The sequence below is a fragment of the Lytechinus variegatus genome, chromosome 7 (assembly GCF_018143015.1).
Source record: "Lytechinus variegatus isolate NC3 chromosome 7, Lvar_3.0, whole genome shotgun sequence".
NCBI classification, from domain to species: domain Eukaryota; kingdom Metazoa; phylum Echinodermata; class Echinoidea; order Temnopleuroida; family Toxopneustidae; genus Lytechinus; species Lytechinus variegatus.
In genome coordinates this window covers 28239711-28256213 of record NC_054746.1, presented here as the reverse complement: position 1 = coordinate 28256213, position 16503 = coordinate 28239711, and positions in this window count along the sequence as shown.

The window sequence follows — 16503 nt, the reverse complement described above, 5'->3', positions numbered from 1 at the left end:
TTTCTATTATTTTAGAGATATGACTAAGTACAGATATTGGGCGATAATTTGCTTCTTCATTCCTTGGGCCTTTCCCTTTATAGATTGGAGTTGTTCTTGCCAACTTCCAGTCTTCTGGTACATCACCACATTTTATACTTAAATTAAAAATTTGGGTTAAGGATTGATGAATATATGGTGCTGCTATTTGAAGTAATCTTGAATCAAATCCTAGTACATCAATATTACTTGTTTTGTCTAAATGAAGTAAATGTTTAAGGATTTTCTCCTCTTTTAAATATTCTACTTCAAATTTGTAAATACAGGAGGGATTTTTCCAATTTACACACACATTTTGAGGAAAAGATTGGGATATATTTTTTACCAACATTGACAAAATAATCATTCATTTTATCACTATCTATACAGCAGGATGATGAATTATCATTCTTTGACTTGCCTGTAATTTGTTGCATTTCTTTCCATAATTGATTAATGATTTCATCGAGTTTATCAAACAAACTTCGAACATTGAGATGCGCTACTTCCAAGAGTTTGGAGTGTTAATTGTTTTTCTTTATTTAATTTGAAAGTGTTTCTTTTGCGCATCTTTATCGGCACAGCCTTCCTGGCCAGATTTTTAGTTGTAGTTTATATTCTTACAAAATTTGCGTTTGTGACCAAGTTCATTACAGAGGTAGCATCTGATTTTTTTCCCCGTAGCGGCAGTTTTGGTACTTGTGATTTGTTTCTCCGCAGTAAAAGCATCCAGAATAGTTATGGGAGGATGTAACATGCGCATAACTCATTCTGTGATTCCATAGTTTAGGTTCATTTGATACATCTATGCAGGTTGCAGATGTGGGTTCTGCATTGTCATGGAGGTAGGATGCGGGATGCGGGGGTGATGATGGTAAGGGATGTCTAGAAGCATAGGTGGAAGATAAGGTTCTGCGATTCTCGTGCCTTTGTTGATCATCGTTTGAGATAGGCCTATCTCTTTCTGAGTTGATGTGGCGGATTAGACTGTCGGCGAATAATTTAACACCTTCAGGACTGAGATGTATGCCATCATTGCATAGATGCCGGGTTGACTCAATGCAGTCATTGTTGATGAAGCCCCATCCATGGGATAAGGTCATTGATTTTAGTCGAGCATTGGTGTCATTCAGTTTGTTTAGAAGTTCACTTTGATAAGCTCTTCTTTTGATGATGAGCTAATCGATATCGTATCTAATGAAGTGCATTCACCTTGGACTTGAAGGACCAGTGACTCTATTTTCTTTTCAATAGTAATCGAGTCATTCACTGCCATGTTATTTGATCCAACGTGTAAGATGACCTCTTTAGGCAGGGTTTTTTTCAACCATATTCCTTGTTGGTTCAAACAAATCTTCTACTTTTGCTCCTGGAAGGGTCTTACATTTAATTCTCTTTGTTGACGACATCGCAGATGGGTTGAGAGGCTTTATCATTGAATCTCCTATTATAAGAACATCACATTGGATCTTCCTTTTTTCCTTTCTCAGTTTTCTTTGTTAGCATGAAGTCACTTTCTTTCTTCTGCCTATAATCTGCCAATTGCTCACAAGAACTCTTAACAATGGCGATTGTTTCTTCTACTTCATCTTCAGTGTTATCAAGCAGTAGAGTATCGTATCTGTTGTTTACTTCGACGTTAGGGACAGGGACCTCCATGGAAGGAGATGGACTTTCATTCATTTGAGCATTCATGTTGCTTTGTGTAGGTGAGGTTAATGACTCTACTAATGACGAAATCTGGTCTTTCATCTGAATCAATTGTTTAGAAACATACTCTCTTACAGCTTTTTTGGTCCCTTGTGATATTGGTAAAGGGCTATCACTAGTAGATATCATAATGTCGAAAGCCCATAAAATTGGCAAAATGATGACAAATATTAGAGTTAAGATGAGGGTAGATCTTGCATAGGCCATCGAAGATGTGTTCGTTTTCGGACATTTCATCTTCCGTCATGTAGGATTTTAGAAGATATTCAACTGCCGATAATAAACTAGTTTTAGTATTTGGGCAGTTTATAACGAAAAGAATCATTGCCCGATGACCCAGAGCATTCGTTCATTTTCAGATTTAACATGATGAAAGATGATCGAGATTGTGTGCTATATTTGTTCCATTTGGTTTCGGCACGTGCAAGAAAATTTAGATGTACGATTTTTTAGTCAAGAACTTACGTTGTATAGATCGTGATCAATAGTTCGTAGTCCGCCTCTGATAGTATGTGGGACTACAATATTGTGGCGTCTAGTCGTAATCCATATATTTCCATGTAGTGAGTTATATATCCAACACCTTATGTTTGTTTCCTTTTGCTGAATCCAGATTGTTTCATAGTATCCATGTATATCGTCTCACTTAAAAACGTAGTTTTATAATTTACTGTACCAGTGAACCAAAGAAAATGCAAATTTGAAGTAATATTTCGTGATTCCGAGATTCCGAACTTATCTATTTCGAACTTATCTATTTCAGTGAGTTAATAGCAGTGCACATTTGGTGTTTACATTAAAAATCATTGGGTATGAATGCGAAGCGCTGTTCTACTAACGAACTGGCCAAAATAAATCCTTTCATCACTCACTAATTGAAATTTTTAAGGCAAGAAAATTGTTGAGTTTCATCATATCAATGATAAAAAATATACCTAATAATGATGAAAAACAAAACAAATAATATGTAATAATGTCAGAATTATAGCTCATTTTGTCGACAAGATTCAGTTTAAGGTCAAAAGACTCTCTCTTTTCCTTGATAATGTAGCATGTCATCTCTACCTCTGCCAATTTTAACTCCGCCATGTTTACCTCTGCCATTTTGCCTCTGTCATATTCACCTCTGTCATTTTTACCCTTGCCATTTTTACCTATGCCATGTTAACCTCTGTCATTTTTACCCGGTACCAACCAATCGACCAAAAACTATAACTACGCAAATCTCTCAATAATTTAGGGACCGGATGTAATTTTTTTTTCTTAAGTTCTGTCTTAAAAGCATGGTCCGGGCTGAAAATATTGTAATAAATATAGTAAAAATTCACGGTGCAAAATTAGAGGCGGTTCAAGGGCATTTAAACACACATGGCACAACGAACTTTAAAATTAAGCCTGATTATTATGCAGTTTATGGAATGGTTAGATGCTACATTCTTATTGGAACAGAATATATTCATATTCCTTTAACCTGTAGTAATGAAAACATATTATTACTATAACTTATTTTGGAAAGTCTCTGTCAAACTTTCTGGCCGTCAAGAACAAACTTTTTTAGAGTATGCAACCTAAAATTGAATATGTTGACATTCAAGAATATGCACTATTGTGACAAAAGAGGGCAGTGTCACCATCGCGCTTTTCGCCAACGGTAGGAACGTCATTCTTTAAATCGTTTATGACGTCAACCGAAAGGTCATGTCACAGGTCAAGGTGTATACTTCATTTCAGGTAAAGGGAAAAAAGGGCATTTCCTTGTGAACGCCTGGTTGAATTATACACCACCGATACAATCAATGTGTGCTTTTCCTCCCTTATACCCTGGTAGAACGGTTTCAAAGCTGAAGTGCCCTTCATAGGGTGAAAACAAGTATTATCATTTTGGTACTGATATTGTGACCAAAAAATTTAAACAGACGATACGAAAACTAAAAGAGGGGTAAATAAGAACTTGCCATATTCGCCGCTGCAACCTCCTTTCTCCTTTGACATGTTTGAAGTACAATTTCGAAAAAAAATGAGGAGGAAAATAAAAAAAAAACTTTAACACGAGCCATAGGCGCGCATTCATGTGGGCCTGGTCAAATAATCGAACGGACGAAATAAGATTGCACAGCGGCACCCTTCTACCCCTGATCTGTCGTAAAAGAACGCTTAATTGTAATGAAGTAACACTCGTCAGGTAATAAATTGCTCCATGATTATGTCATTAACAAGCCGTGCAGAAATTAGAATGCTTCTTCATTTTGCCCGTTCTTTGTGACAAGTTACACAGCTTGTGCATACACTATGTGTTAAATCAAGTGTTGGTTAATCACTTTGTCAGTCATTATCCAAATTTGAATAAAGTTTTCAGATGAAGATGAATATTTTATCATGAAACACATGCGATGTGAAAGGTGCGATTCAGATTACATCCCGGATTACATCCGGACTACATAGAATAGAAAAGCGTAAAGTCATATCACTTAAAATATAAGTAAAACAAATACAGAGGAGGGGGTACAATTCCTCGAACAACCTTTACGCCAGTATTGTGTATAGATGTAACCCTGACATAGTTGATTAACAAAAACCAAACGGACTGTCTTTTGTTTCTTCAGAGTGCCGTGCAATAAATATTGGAACTTAATGAAATGATAGGTTAAGAACGTTCACGTGACCTGGCATATTTGACCTGACACGCAATTTTACTTTTGACCGATCACGCTTTAAAAAAAAACCATTAAGATGTTGGTTTAATCATAGAGCTAATAGCTCTATGGTTTAATCAACCACATTCGATAATTTCGAAACAATCACCCTCGGCTATGCCTCGGACGTTCTAGAACCCTTCCGTTGGTACCTTGGGTGGACAAGTTTGCATTACTGATGCGTATTAGTACGTATTGCAAAGACAATCGGATGAAGCCGGTTAATTTCCGCGTGCCATTATATGCACGAAAGTGGTAAGCTGAAGTAGTTACGTGCATTTGCTGGCGGGAATGAAGGCTCTGATTTCTTAGTTAAGTGTTTTGCTTTTCCCTTTCTACCCTCTTGACAGGAAGGTCTTTTTTGGACGAAAAGTGTGATGTAAAAATAGAAGAGCGAGCGTGAATCATCACACATATCATGACACAAGAGGGAGAATGGATGCTGATGACGAGGGTTAGTGAGAGAGAGTCTTTGCAGGGGAGGAAGAGAGAAGGGAGAGGGGGAATGGGGGTGGTAAATATAACGCTAAAAAATGAAGAAAGACAGGGAGAAAGATGGAGAAGGAAGGAGGAAGGGAGGGAGAGGGAAAGAGAGACAGGGGAGGGGGATCCAATCCTCTCTTACCCCTACCCCTCCCTTTCTCTCTCTCCCTTTTCCCACCCATCTCTCGAGATAACAATCATTATGGATACAGACAGTCTAGCTAAATTACGTACTATATATCGTTAACATGCGTGCATGGTACCGATGCCGTTAAATTCTATTCATTCGTTTTTCCTGTTCCACAATATTGAATAAAGAGGCAAATTTACTTGACTTACTTATTATTCTGTTGTTGTTGCATTTTTGTCACTTTATTTATTCACTAATTAATGGGGTGTTGTCTTGTCATGAAACTAATGAACAATATTTAACCATCTTGTTCGATTTTCATACTTTTTTTCTAGACATTTCTTGATATACCATACTCGACATGGCGCCAGTTCTCCAGTGGCATTCCATTGTACACACCACTGGGAGGAAAGTGTGAGGTGATCAGTGGTCACTGGTTATTCTATTATATTCAGGCGATATCGCTGCTATGGCAAAGTGATTTTGTTTTGGACACTGACGAGGCTCTATCTAAAAAAAATCATATTCCAGTGCGCAGTCACTGCACAACTTAAATAGCTAGTATATACAGAGGAAGGACTTAAAATCCTCTATAAGAGAGGGATTGGGAAAGATAGCTTGGGAGAGGGATTGAGAGAGTGGGAGGGGGTTCAAGTCCATGTATGTCAACGAACAACATAAACAAAATGGAAGCCCATAATTGGGGTCAAATTTGATCCGCTTTTGGTGACACTTCGTTGCCATTCACCTTCCAATGTTTACGCAGGTCGACTTTTCAGCGAAATATGTACGAAACTCTATCCATCCCTGAAATTAATTTGTTTAAAGGAAAAGTCCATCGAATAAAAAAGTTGATTTGAACAAAAAGAGAAAAATAAAAAGCAAGCATAGATTTGAAAATTTCATCAAAATCGGATGTAACATAAGATAGTTATGACGTTTTAAACTTATGCACAATTTCACAAAACATGATGCACATCCCGTTCGGTATGCAAATTAGGGGACTGATGGCATCACCCACTCACATTTTTAAAATTTCATTATATGAAATATGAATTATTATAATGTTCTTCACATTGTACTGTGAAATAAACTTTCATTTCTCTCTGAACATGTAGAACTGCAAATGTTTTATTATTGTGTTGGTCATACAATAGGGTTCTTAATGTAAATCTGTAAAAATTGAAATATTATATAATTCAAACAATGAAGAAAACAAAAGAAATAGTGGGTGAGGGACACCATCCACTCTCTGAATTTGCATTATCATTATTATTGTGCATCTTACAGTTTCGAGTAAAATAAGCAAAATCTTAAAATATCAAAAATTCATTCATTCGATTGTACAAAATGTATAAATATACAATATTATAAAATGGGTAAGTAAAATGTGATAAATAGGAAAAATATTTTAAAGAAAAAATATGATAGTAAAAAATGAAAATAAGGTGACAGAAGTACGGGACGACATGCATGCTTAATTTAATATTGCTTGATTTTTCTGTGTTTTTTTTTTCAATTTTATTCTATATTCAAATCAACATTTTTTGTGTGGACTGGATCTTTAATGGTGTGACTTTTAGCTTGAAACTGGAAATGGGAAGATTCACGACGTACGCTGGAAGTTAGACAAGAGAACATCCGGAATTCCGCGTAAAGATTGCATGCAAATCCTTTAACTTTTGTTTAGATTGAGCATTATATTCTTGACCTTTACTGAATCTTTCGGAATGGGATACATACTGATTCTGATGTAATTCTTTTTTTTTTTTCAAATAGCCACTACTCATAAAGTCACTGAATGCATATGAAATCAGTTCTATGATTTCCTCGTATAACATTTCAATTATTTAGTGTTTGAGAAATAAAAGTGGTGTATGTGGTATACTGTCCTCCAAAGAAGTCAATATAACACAGTGGGTATATTATCCTCTAACAGACTTGATCGTGTTCTGTATAGTAATCTTGATACATATACCTTTATAGAACATTTGACAAGATTTGAAGTTTGGTATGAATTGCGATGACAATTTGATCTTTGTGGAAAAAAAGCTTTGATAGTTCTGATCCTTGATAAGTTAGCGTTGTAGAGAATAAAGGAGACATTTCTTTTATTATTGGGTATACAAGAAAATAATACACAACCAAAATGTTGCATTCTGGTTACCATAAGCGTTTGGGCTATTTGAGACTAGATTGTGGTCATGGCTAATTGCCTTTTAAATACCATGTAAGTTATTGTGGTATTATAAGAGTTAAGATAATGTCATGAATGTGGTGGTTGACATTAATGCTGAATAAACAGTTGAAGGGTTGCAGAGGACGAATAGGGTGTGAAAATCATTCGAAGATTGCAGTCATTAAATCCATAATGGAAATCAAAAAGACTCGATTGGTAGTTCAAATAAAATCAAACTTTGGAGTTTTAAGTATCATGAAACGTGAAAAGGCTGAATTAAATGAATCTACTCATGAAATTAGACTATCATTGATTAACTCTTCATCACTAGATATTCACACTCAAACACCCTCATATGGCATATATTTTACTATTACGTACACCTATGCATCATGTTAATCGTTGAGATTCGCTGTGAGTACATGGGCATGATTCTGGAGACTCAGTTTTATTCTCTCCCTTTCTCATTTTCTTATTGTCTCTTTTCTCTTTTTTCGTTCTAAATTTACATTTAACTGATTTCATGCTCAAAATGTCATCTTGTTGTACTTGTGGGTTTTTTGTTGTTGGTCTGTAATATTTATAAGAATATGTTTAATAGGAGGCTGCGGCATCTTACAAGCTCGGCTTTTTTTGCAGCCTCCTCTATTTTATTTGCTTGTGTCATAATCGATTATATGAATTTCATATTTATTTATTTATTTATTTATCTATTCAATTATTTATTTCAAATATTTAAAAGAAGGGTGTCCCAATCAGCAACAAGCTGGTTTTCGTGGAGTCCTTCGTAACAAACACAATGGTGACATATTCATTTTATTGATGTTGTCAATATGTACAGAACCATGCATTATATTAATGTTGGAAATGGAAAAAAAATGAAATCAAATGAAATTATGTACATGACCTGACGTAACAAAGTTTTGTCATAAATGAAAACTATATTTTGTATACATGAAACTTAAGTATGTAGATCAATCTATGAATGGAGATAATATTTGAACGAACGAACGAATGAAGGAAGGAAGGAATTGATACAACATTTGACTGACTGTCTGTCTGAACATGAAGGTAGAATGAATGCATGAATGAATAAATGAATGAATGAATTAATAAATAAATTAGTAAGTAAATAAAATGAATTAATGAAATAAATAAAGTATAGATGAAAAATTAAATGAATTATTAAAAATAGATAAATTTAAAGGAAGGATATAGGATGAATAAATAAATTGAAACCGACATTGTTTGATTTCACATATCTAATCGTGTTTTTAAATGAATTTATGCTTTCAATAAACTGTTTCATTTCTATTGGCCTCTAAAGTTCTGCTCGATTACAGATATAATTAGGTGCAAGGTGAAAACCTGAAAAGTAACATTATTCATCAAGATCGTGATTAAGTAGGCAATCATTATTGAGGAACTGCGACAAGTTTTGTTATTCGTTAGTACACTCAACCGTGAGCTTTCGTGTAATGGATTTCATTAGGCCCCCATTAAATTGATGCGATTGTATTCCTATCTGGAGATGTAGAACTTTCTATCTTATGTCAACTTCTAACATTCATACTCAGTCATGTCCGCCTCGTTTCCATGGTAACGGTTCCTCCAGCACGTATACAAGCCGGGCAGGACGATGGCAAATATTTATTGAGTATCATTCTGCAACATACTCTTATCTCATACCTAATGGGTATATCAATCTTTATTTGAGTATTATACAAATACTTTCGAAGGAAGTGCCTGATATACTAGTAGTTGTCTTATATCCCTCTTTAACTTGAAGACCTAGTGCTTGCTGATGTGTAAAACATTTAGACCAATTTCTAACGTTGCCGAACCTAGTCTTGCTCCCAGGCCTGTTGAGCTAATGCTAGCCAGTTGCTGCATGGGTAGGCTGCGCGCGGCTTTTACCCGATCCAGTTAATGAGAGGTCCGCTGCGCTACGCGCTGTGGAGGCCACTGCAGTTTAACTCGAGATAAAACGCTCAGTGACAGAATAACTTTACTTATTATATAGTAATGGATCTTGACTCACCTTGTTTGGTATTCTAGTAATAATTTATAAATCTTGTATGAATGGCCGTCATGGAATTATATTTTTCGCATGATAATCTACAACCAATGGATTTTCGGTTAGTTATTTGAGCGAGAGCTTGTGTTTCATATTACCGTACGGATCTGGATCCGGTCAAGACAGGGAGCATGCGTAGTTCAACGTTGAGAGAACATATCGAGCATAAGCATGCGCAGTTGTGCCCATGAAAGTATACCGAAAAATATACGGAACTAGAAGAAAAGGGAGCTATTTGCAGCGATGTGCTTTACTATACTTTGTCACATGATCGCAAATTGACGAATCGTTTGTCTCGAAAACTCATGAAAATTCAAAAGAGGGATATAATAAAGTATATATCACAAGCAAGGAAGTTATCGGGGGTGGCGGGGGGGGGGGGCAGTTACACATTCTGTACATATGATACCCCATGAAATTTAATAAGAATGACAATGGATAAAGAAATAATGAAAATTAGAAGAAAGAAGAAACAATGGTTCAGTTGGGAAAGGGGACTATGAATAAATTCTAGAAATTAGTGATGATTATGAATATTTCTTCTCTCATTTAGAACTCAATCAAATTCTTTGCGAGTCGATTGACCCCTCCCCCCTTGAATCGGTTTATTTCTAATTCGTCTAATGCAAGTTCATCCAATGCCAACTCGTCTATTATCATTTGGTCTACCATCAGTTCGTCCACTATCCACATGGTCTACTTGCCAATTTATCCACTTACCATTTCGTCTAATAACCAGTTGGTCCAATAGCCATTTAGTCTATATACTATTTTGTCTAATTGGACTAAGTGTTAATGGGCAAAATGAATGAAAATGAATTGGATATTAGGCCAACTGGTTATGAGACGAAATGGACATAGACGAACTGGTTATTAGAAGAAGATATTATTAGACTAAATGGTTATTGGACCAAATGGCTGTTAGACGAAATGTTAATGGACGGAATGACATTAGACAAAATGAAAGTAGGCCATGAGGTGAGTGGACAGATTGACAGTAGACGAATTGGTAATTTACCCTTAATTGAATCTCAATACCCTGTCGTTACCCTTATAATTAACCAGCGTCCCATTCTCTCCCGTAAACGTCGCGCGTGGTGCCATATAACAAGAGACAAATCGTCTAATAAGGTTCAATACTTGAAAATGATAGGTTGATTGATTGGTTGGTTGATTTTATTTTATTTCTGCACTCAGCATAAATATGCAACATAACATTTAGGTGATACAATTAAGTTTTACAAAACAATTTAAGCCATAGTCATAGCAAAGCAATGAAAAATTCATATTAAAAAGTAGCGATATTTAATGAAAAGAAAATAGCAGTTTAAACGAATGCAGGAGATGAAAGGCACCGATGAAATATTTATTAATTGTGGATGTGTGGCAAAACTGTTCTCATCATGTATATCAGGTTCCCGCTGAAATGTAACAAATCCCGATTGATGTTCTCGCTTGTAAAGTAAATCATTCTTTCTTTTTAAAAGAATGTCACTATACTGTTGATTGTAAGCATGGTGATGGCATACACTAAAGACTGAAACTATTGAGTTTTGGGCACCATCAGTACTGATGGAGTAATAACAAACGGTCTTCATAATTAAAAGCATATGGAAGCATAATATTTACACCAATGTCTTCATCCAATAAGTAAAATTCGTATATACAGATATTCGGACTATACAGGTCGATTTAGGCGTTTTGTATAATGGAGAAATAATACCAGAAAATATCACTGATAAATAGGATATCGTGATGAAAATGTTGTTCTAATTGTTCTTATGTTACCAATGAGGTAACATAGTGATATCGTATTGTATGAAAGAGAGATCATATTTTGAATTGGAAAATTATTTCAGTTCGACCCAATTTCATCCCTGAGATGTCTTGGGATAATGGTCTTGTTTATTTCACATCATTCGATATTTTCTTATTTTATCAATATTATTCATTTACAAAAATAGAAGGGGTGTAGGTATATACCATCAGAATACTTTTGAGAATAAAGGTACTTGATCTTTTGCCTGGTGGAAAATGTCATCGTGGGTATATCTTCAATATACAACTTGTTTTTAGCCGAGAGGATTTAAGGTCAAAAGTAAGTGATTTTTTCTTTCGTGTAACTGTTAAAAGTAAGGCAATGTCGCGTTAGTGACGGACGGCAGGATCTAAAATTCAAACGGAATTGAAATCTTCAAGATATCTGGTAATCGTAAATTTATTAACATAAGACAATAAACTATGCTTAGACGGATTCAGCGGGCCCAGGCTCTCCCCCCCCAAAAAAAAAAAAGGGGGGAGAAGAAACAAAACCAAAAAAAAGGGGGAGGAAAGGAGAAAAGAGAAGAGGAAAAAGAAGGAGGAAAATGAGTGAATAAAATAGGTAGGGGAAAGGCTTGGAAAATAAAAAATATCTTTCATGTCACTTTTAGCTCGCGCTTCGCGCTCGCACTATATAATCAGGGCATATATAAAATTACACTGTTCATAAGAATAAAGCTACTAATAAATGTCTTAACAGTCTTAAAAGACTAATCCTTCAAATAAAAAAAAAATCAGCTTTAAGATGCCGACAGGGGAAAATGTGGATGAATATTCCCCCGCCCCTGCTATGGTTGGATTGGAAATGAGGATATTCGTTTTTTTCTTGGTCGTGATATTTTATGGCCCCTTAAGCCCCCATTTGTACGCCAGTGGGGTGCATGGAGTAACAGAGAGAGGGATAGAGAGAGAGAGGGGGGGGGGAGAGGGGGAGGGGAGACAGTAACAAACATAAAGGCATGGAGAGACACACAGTCGTGATTCACATCTATTAATCTCTGGGCCTATCAATACTATTATGGCATAGACACAACTGAAAATCATTTAATTAATCATTTCCAATTGATCTACATCGCATGCGATGAGAAATGCGCATATTTTTGCGTATACTTTTTTCTAGATATGAATAATCCATCATATTCTGTGTGGTGTCTCCTGATGTAATACAAACATAGTGCGTGGAGCACGTGTTATTTGACACTCTCATTTCCAGCTGATGAGTCATACATCTATGTAAATGAATGTATTGGTCTGCCCCCCCCCCCCCTGCAGTATAGGTCAGGGAAACTAACCTGTCATCTTGTATCAAGACGTTCCATAAATCCATTCTACCCTTTTCAACCTCTTGAAAAGTTCGCAAGGGTTCGCAGGATTTCTTTGAAAACCGAATTTTCAAATTGACATTGTTTTGTTGTCATTTTGAGAGTGGTGAAAATGGTCTGAAGACATGTCCCCAAGAGCGACAGATTTTTAACATTTCAGTGATCATAATAACTGTAGTTTACCTGATGTTTTAATGATAAATTTGGCCCTAATAATCGAGTTTTGGGACAGTAAGTTTGACTATATTACATTTCAAATTAAGGTCAACACCTATATCAACGATAATGTGGTCCCAAATTAATGTAATCTGAAATAAAGATTGTTTTATCCATTTGTTACAATCATTAAAGTGATTGATTTTTCCGATATGCTTTGGTGTTAAAGTAAAATATTATCCTGAAGAGAACCATATAAGAACAGGGGCGGCACAATATGGTGAATTAAAAAGGGGTCAAGACCTATCAAAGGAGAAGTCATTTTATGTGTGAATTGAAATTTAGAAGTACTGAATAACTTTACCACTCACTCCTCTCTTAGCATCATTTATAACATACATTTTCTGATTTCTCCTCTTTCTTCCCTCTCTCTCTTTTTAAATACATCTTATGACTTGAATAAAGGGCAGTCATCCCTTGCCTCCATGTAGTGCCGTTCCGTTAGCGGAACAATATCCACATCCGATCTCTAACAATGAATCTCATTTGAATAGAATATAGTCGAAAATGGAAGTCTGGATTTGATTTATCCTGTATATCTCTTCCTTTCTCATCTAATCGCTAAAATGGCTATACCGGTACTTGTTTCGATCAATGTGGTGGATATAATCGAAAGGTTAAACACAGAGTGGAATTAACTGAGAACAATGGCAACACCTCCGGTAAAACATCAACAAAAGAGCAACAACAAAAATGTGGCATAATCAAAGAAACAAAGAAACATTTAGACACAAAATTACAAAAAAATGAAGAAAACCAATCAAAAGGTGTACGCTTCAATTTCATCTACAACATTTCATTCTATGAATAGGTTCTAAGAAATACGTTAGTCATATCTCCTACGGAACTTTGTATTTGTATTCTTGCCATGTCCGTAGGTACGATTTGGGAGGTTGGGAGGGGGTGGGGATTAATGTGTAATCTATTTCAAGGAAGTGAAACAACCAGGCAAAATAGAAAGGTGAACATTTTGAATCTGGTGAAAATTCGCAGTCAAAAGAATATGACAGTTGCGTCTGATACTTCATCTACATATACACACGCACCCTACTCATCCTCGTTCTCTCCATCGTCATTATAAACCTTTGTCTCTTTATATTCCCTCGTATATACCTTTAGATTAGCCTCTTAATGAACCCTTCACCACACTGTGCTCTTTAAAACGACAATGTAAACATCATACCCTTGGTGAGAGAAAAAACAGATGCAGATGACAAAGTTAATTTGCTTTTGCCCTCTGCTTGTGAGTATATGTCCTACGGCCTGCCATCAGTAGGCGAAACATCATCTCTTGGCTATCTCCCCTCGTGCAAGAATTGAACCCGAAATATGTATTTTTTACGTTCATAAATACCATTCTGTTTATTGTCATCATTATCTTTATTATTCCCGTTATCATTTTTATTTTTTGTAACATTTGTTTTGTTGTTTCTACAAAGACCTGAAATACGTTCATCTCGTTATTGATGTGTTTCTCCTGGTACTGTAATGCACAACGTTCTCCATGTCGCACAGTTGCGCAATATATATTATTATCATTGTCATCATCATCATCATCATCATTTGTTATTATCATTATTATTATTATTACTATTATTATTATCATTATCATTATCGTTATTATTATTATTATTATTATCATTATTGTTATATTATCTTCATTATTTTTATGCAAAAACACCGGTGTAAAATAACTGGTGTGGTCCTGTACACCGGTTAACACCACAGTTTTCGCTGTGTATTATCATTATTGTTATTATCTTCATTATTATTATGCAAAAATACCGGTGTATAACACCGGCGTTTCAACACCTTTCTGGTGTGGGCCGATATAGATGCCGGGCTGGTGTTAAATCAGCACCGGTGTTTTTGCAGTGAATTGTTATTGTTTTATCATCGTTATTACAATGTTTTTAGTTATTAACAGGGATGATTGATTCAGAGCTAACAAAGTTTAATCTCAAAACAAAACAAAACATTCATGGACGGCAATGGGGCATGGGAGCATCTGACCCGTTTATCGGAAAAGGTGAAGATTTCTCTATTTGTCAACATAATATCGGCCCTTTCTGATTGAATTATGTGTAATTACGCGGCACTAACTGAAGATGTCGCATAACATACAAATCAAGAGACGTGCTTTAAATCTGGAATACATTTGCGTCGAAACTAAACTTGGTTGTGCACTTTTGTAAATACCCACAAAGGAGTGATAATGGTAATGGATGCTTGGGTGTATTGGGTTAACTCAGTACATTAGCCAAGGACTCTTGGAGACGAGATATAAATATACATGAGCAAGTGCAATACTAACTCCAAATAGAATAGAATGCTTTACTTTAGTCAGATTTCAGGGAGAATTATACAGCAAAGGCGGTCATTTTCTGATGATTTACCTAAATATTTTCCAACATACACTTTATTTAAGAGGATTAATAAGAATGAACCTGTGCGTGTACATTATTTTTTTTCACCTAGTTGAATAGTCGTTTACAGGGTCATATTTAATTAATAACAGCAATGATATCTGTCTAATATTTTTCAAAACCTCGCCCGATGTACTTCCCCTTGTCACGATGCGCGCCACGATTAGATCTATGGTCGTACTCGTGGAGTAATCGTACTGATCATGTCGGATTGGATTAGGTCGTATAAGATCGTATGAAATTATTCGTGGAGATCGTGTTAATAGTAGAAAACGTTTGAATGGTAAAAAAAAAATGCGATCAATATACAGAGGGCAAATCGTGGCGTTCGCAACGGATCGCACGACAATGCGAGCGTTGCATTAATAAAACATTTGAGGATAGATAGATCATTGTGTCGAAAATGATCTTCTATAGTCCTCATCGTGTATTATTCAAATTGTAGCAATATATTCATCACTGAAAATGTTATCTCCATCCTTCCCCCCCTTTCCCACTCCCTCTATAGTAATGCCCCTAGCATGTACCCATTTTTACATCCCCACTTTAAAGGACACCGGCCGACCCCGGCAACTCCTTTGCACTCTCAGGTGAAAACAAAAAATCGATACAAATTTCCACACGGACGGAGGGGGTGGTTTGATCACCCTAGACAGACACGATAACTCTTTTCTAGAAAGTCAAACTGGAACCGTCCGGGAAATCACATTTACAAAAGTTCAAGAATAGGGGCATCCTACTCATCCCGGCATAACACGGGCGGTGAAAGCAAATTGGCAATTATTCTACATGTCTGTTCTAGTTTGTCTCAAGGTGTGTAACGGAATGTTTCTATCAAGACTGCCCTTAGAAGACGGACATATCGCATGTTATGCAGGTGCGTTGGATATTTAAAGTCAAAGCGCCACTCTCATGCTGTATATATATACTATAGCTAAAGTCCAAGTAATCAGCATCTTGGATAATTGTAAAAAAAAATTATAACAAATTTGGACAAGGAGCATAAAGATTTTACTAGTACGATTGCAAAGATTTTTTTTTCAATAAAGATCAATGACTTGTTTTTAAAAAAATACCTGAAATGTTTTTCCATTCATTTATGAAAATGCTTATCAAGACCATCAATAAAGCATATGCCGGGCGTATATGAACCCATCTGTGCCACTGCACCCCCTTGGGGACAGTTCCCCCATTAAAGGGTTATTCCGCTCTATGCAAATTGAAATCATAGAATAAAATTAAGCACAAGATTGAAATTCCATTCAAATCTATCATTAATGAAGTTAGGTTTTGTATTATTTCGATGAAAATATTTCACGAATATCGCCATGAAAATGCAATGAGCGGGCTGATGATTTTATATAATGTCATATCCCCATTTTTTCAATTTGTAATTCTTATTACGCATCGGAGAGTTAAATACTTTTA